Source organism: Dreissena polymorpha, chromosome 8 (assembly GCF_020536995.1).
Source record: "Dreissena polymorpha isolate Duluth1 chromosome 8, UMN_Dpol_1.0, whole genome shotgun sequence".
Lineage (NCBI taxonomy): Eukaryota > Metazoa > Mollusca > Bivalvia > Myida > Dreissenidae > Dreissena > Dreissena polymorpha.
The window spans coordinates 67,554,535-67,559,246 of NC_068362.1; positions in this window are offsets into that span (position 1 = coordinate 67,554,535).

Here is a 4,712-nt window from a genome sequence, read left to right on the forward strand (position 1 = left end):
AAGCTTAATTGAAGCGAATGTATTATAATAATTACTGTTCTTGTAGATTAGTATAGATTTGTTTGTTTCTTTTTGAACATAATATTTTTTTATGAAAATATAACTTGCACGGATTTTTTATATTGGCTCTTAATTGCGAATGGAAGTCAGTCAACCTCGTATTTTTTACCAGACCTGTGAGTTTCATTTATGGAAGCGCACGTAACATTTGTATATGTAAACATATTCAAGTTTAATTTTATTTTTTTTACTTTTTCGTAGGAGTAATAATTTTGTATGTTATATTTGTTTTATTAAATAGAATGGATAAAAGTCTGTATAAATCAATGGACCTTGAATATGTTCAGCTCCGAACTCTGTATTGCTCTCTGGAATAGACCTGCCGCTCTTAGACCAGTCTACTCGGTCGGTACCACTGTCCTGTTTTTGTAACATTATACTTTAAAAAACCTATATGTAAAACATTTTCTCGACATATCTGGCGTTACGACATTGGAAACGATTCAAAACTACGACAATTAATGACATATACCAATTGGGATCTTCTAAAATGCGATAATGTTGATATTTATGCAGAAAACATTACCAAAACAATTTTACAAATTGCAGGTTCATGTATTCCTAACAAAAATGTTTGTATACGCTCTCGCGACCTTCCCTGGCTTAACAACAACATAAAGAAAAAAATTCGACATCGAAAACGTCTATATAGAAAAGCTAAACAATCAAATAGTGATATGCTCTGGTCAAAATTCCGTCGTGTCAGAAATGAGGTAGTATAACTTTTACGTAACCAAAAAAACGATTATTTTAACAGTACTGCACGTAAATTAAAGTCATCTGACCTTTGCGCTAAAGACTGGTGGAACACACTTCGAAAAGTCATCCCTACTAATATAAATACTTCAATTCAATCACTTTTCGATGATCAAGAACGTATCTTTGTAGCAAATGACTCATGCAAAGCTGATATGCTGAATAGGTATTTTTCTAGCCAATGTTCAATCGACGAAAGCAACCACAACCTTCCACCTATGAACAACTCAAACGTTAACATTCTTCATAATAATAATACACAGGATGAAGTAATTGACTCAATCAAATGCCTAAAGCTAGGAAAAGCATCCGGTCCTGATGGAATTGATAAAAGAATCCTTAAAGAGTCAATGTATCAATTAAGCTACCCATTTTGTGATCTTTTCAATTCTTGTCTAAATACTCAAAAAATGCCTTCTTGTTGGAAGTTGCTAATGTATGTCCTATTTTCAAAAAGAGTGATCCATCCGTAGCGTCTAACTATCGACCTACATCATTGTTAAATACTATTGAGAAGGTCTTTGAGAGAATATTACATAAACATATTTTTTAATTTTCTTCATTCAAATTCATTTTTTGCGCCAACTCAGTCTGGCTTCCTGCCTGGCGATTCGACAGTAAATCAGCTTACATATATTTACAATAGATTTTGCCGAGCTCTTGACAATGGTCTAGAGGTCAGATTTGTATTTTTTGATATAAGTAAAGCTTTTGATAAAGTATGGCACAAAGGACTATTATACAAACTACAACACGCAGGCATTCACGGGAATCTGTTTTCTTTTTTGCGCGATTATCTTTCTGATCGTAAGCAAACAGTAATCTTACCGGGCGCGCATTCAAGTCCTATTGAAATTCCCCCAAGGCTCTATTCTAGAACCACTTATGTTTCTAGTGTACATAAATTACATAATCGTTGACATTCAAGCAAACATTCATTTGTTTGCTGATGATACTAGACTTTTCGTGGTTGTTAACTCGCCTAACGATACTGCAGCTGCATTGCAATCAGACATAGACAAAATCCCAAGCTGGGCTGACAAATGGCTTGTATCCTTTTGCCCATCAAAATCCGAATCAATGCTTATATCTCGTAAAATTAATAAACCAGTCCATCCATCGTTAACCATGCAGAACACTACGATACCAATTGTCAATGCCCATAAACACTAAGGTTTAATTTTGTCTAATGACTGTACTTGGCATGCGCATATATCTTTTATAAAAGAAAATGCATGGAAAAGAGTTCATATAATGCGTCGATTAAAATAATTCTTGACCGAAAAATTCTTGAGAAAATATATGTTTCGTTTGTAAGACCAATTCTTGAGTATTCAGATGTTGTTTTTGATAAGTGTACACAATATGAAAAAGATGAACTAGAAAAAATCGAAACCGAAGTTGCGCGAATAATATCTGGCTGCACGCGCCTAGTCTCATTAGAAGATCTGTACAATGAGCTAGGATGGGAATCTATTAGTCAACGAAGACGCAAACATAAATTAATACTAATGTATAAAATGAACTCTAGTAATGTACCTACTTACTTACAATCCCTCTTGCCCGGAACAGTTGGGTCAGCCAGCAATTACTCTTTCAGAAATGCTTCAAATCTTCAAACAATTCAGACCCGAACATCACTGTACTCAAATTCGTTCCTACTATCTACTTTATCTGAATGGAATAATCTTCCCGATTATGTCAAAAACGTCGATTCGATCCTTTCAATCAAAAGGCGTATGAACATCGATCGACCAACTCCAAATCCGTTATTCTCGTACGGCGCGAGACGCTCTCAAATGTTGCATACGCGCTTAAGAACAAATTGTAGCGCCCTAAATGAACATCTCTTCAGACGCAACATCATCGCATCACCTCTGGGTCTCTGTGGACTCCATGAAACGACATCACATTACTTTCTCGAATGCACTCAGTATGCACATATAAGCGGCGAACTAACAAATAAGATATATATTTAGTCCGTCCCATGCATCGAAACTATTCTATATGGAGACGACACTCATGACTATTTAACAAATACCAAAATAGCTGATGCAGTTCATAAATTCATTATCGATAGTAAACGATTTGATACGTAAACTTGCTACAGTTTCCTTAAATACCTCTTCCTATTTTTCCCAAACCTCACCAACTTTAACTCCAACACTTTCCAACTCTCATTTTTTACCTTTACAAAGACACACTCAGTTATCGGAGTTGCTCTTTTTGCCGATTATGTTTCTAGATTTATTATTTTGTAATCCAACTATGTTCGTTCTTAATCATGCAACTGTATATATTTCAAGGCGAGGGAGAAGAACCATATACGACTGTGTCTTTCGTTCTCATCACATTCAAACATGTTATTATTTAATATAAATGTTGTATGAAATTGTTTGCATAAAAATGTTTGTTTGAAATAGATATGTTTAAACTAATATTTTCAGCTGACTGTATTTGTATAACTATTTCCTGTTTCAATTAGCAAATCATTAAATTACTGTCATTTTAGGAGCGTGTTTCCATTTTTTTGTTTATAATGTTTTCAATATGAATGATTGTGAAATATTCTTGAAAATTATGATGATCTATTGTATTAAAGGCACATACACAAAATTTTGAATGATGTTTACAAGTAGATTACTATACCATATTAAAAGTCTTCCAGTTATGTTAGATATTGGACAATAGTATTACACTTACATATGATATTATTCACAATAAATGGCCCTATTAACACGTGTTTTCGATTGCATTAAAATGATTTAACAGTCTTTGTTGTTTTTATTGTTGAATAAGTAGATTTTGTTATATATTTGTTACATACCAAACTAGATTGAAACATTTCATTCCTTGTTTTGTTCTGAACTACACTCGTTCGTGATCCAGTTTAAGAAAATATTTCTTATTGTAAGCATTGTAACATGCATTTATTGAAACATGTTTTGTCAAGAATCGTATCTACAGAAACGTTTACTTTGAAGTACTCTTCAAACGTTGTCCGCATGATTAAATCAATGTCCTTTATTTAGTAAACAAACAAGTGATGGGTCATACATTTGCCCGTTGGTATTATTTATAAACTAAATGGACATGTGTTATTCATAGTAACATTACAGTAATATTTAAGCAACCCGTATATGCTATATCATATATGTAACCGATTCAAAGTAATAACTGATAATTAGGCATGGATGTGTTGTTCTATAGGCAATGTGTGCTTCTTCAAAAATAATTTCATTTGACCTGCGTTATTCGCCGTAAACAACTATTGCAATCTAAATATTACACGAAGTGGGTCTTTTGTTTAAGTGGAAAAACAGTCCGAAATTTAATATGTGAATCTTTAAAGAGAAATAATTCAAGTCTAAAAAGCGACAGATCGTTCCTCTCTGCTTATATCCTGACATATGCTTACTTCTATTTCGAACAAAACCATATTTCCTCATTTCGTGAATTAAGAATTATATTTGAAGGATGTTAACGTTTGAATTATAAAAGAATGTTATCCATATCAACGACACCCAACACCCACATATATACATACACGCTGTTTATTTATTTATGTACGCTCAATATTTAGTATTCTGGAAACATCTTGCGTTTCATAGCAACGCAATACTATCATATCGAGCAACAACCTGGTAATTTATACGATTAAAACCTGTTTTTTTCTTTAAAATGTTTCGCGCCATTGGACAGGATGGTGTTGTCAACGATCGGTTTTATATCATATGTATATAAGCCGTATTATAATCCGTTATTTACATATGCGAACGACATTTATTCACGTAAACATGCATATACTTAAACATTCTATTTTTTACCATGTACGACTTTATCATTGTATGCTCTTTCATTGCTAGTGTGTAACCTTTCTATAAGCTAACGCAGTA